A 324-nucleotide genomic window follows, 5' to 3' on the forward strand; every position below is an offset into this window, starting at 1 on the left:
CCCGGCCCGTTGCGGGGTGTTGGAACGAGATGATCTTTCAGGTCCCTTCCAATGCTGACAATTCTATGATCCTATGATACTATGATTCTGTTATAAAAGGCGAAAGCACCATTGCTCCAAGAAGAATCGTTTCTTGTGATCCTTCCCACTTGGCAAATTACTCCTCCCAGATCTAGCTGTATCATTGTCCTCTTTTAGCTCCTCTTGGGCTGTAGGTTCTCAGAAGAGATCTGCAGGCTGCTGACCAGAAGGGTGACAAAGCTCTTCCTCGTCTTGCCTCACCCTTGCAGGGCCAGATCCTGCACCGAAGCTGCCGCTACCACC

At 50.3% G+C, this 324-nt stretch overlaps 1 protein-coding gene across 1 annotated transcript in view; it reads left to right on the forward strand.

The window, feature by feature from the left end:
* The window catches only part of LOC104277972 (techylectin-5A-like), a 4,002-nt gene that overhangs the window by 1,305 nt on the left and 2,373 nt on the right, over positions 1-324 (forward strand).

This window comes from Apaloderma vittatum, unplaced genomic scaffold, assembly GCF_000703405.1.
Source record: "Apaloderma vittatum isolate BGI_N311 unplaced genomic scaffold, ASM70340v1 scaffold17718, whole genome shotgun sequence".
In the NCBI taxonomy this organism is placed as follows: Eukaryota; Metazoa; Chordata; class Aves; order Trogoniformes; family Trogonidae; genus Apaloderma; species Apaloderma vittatum.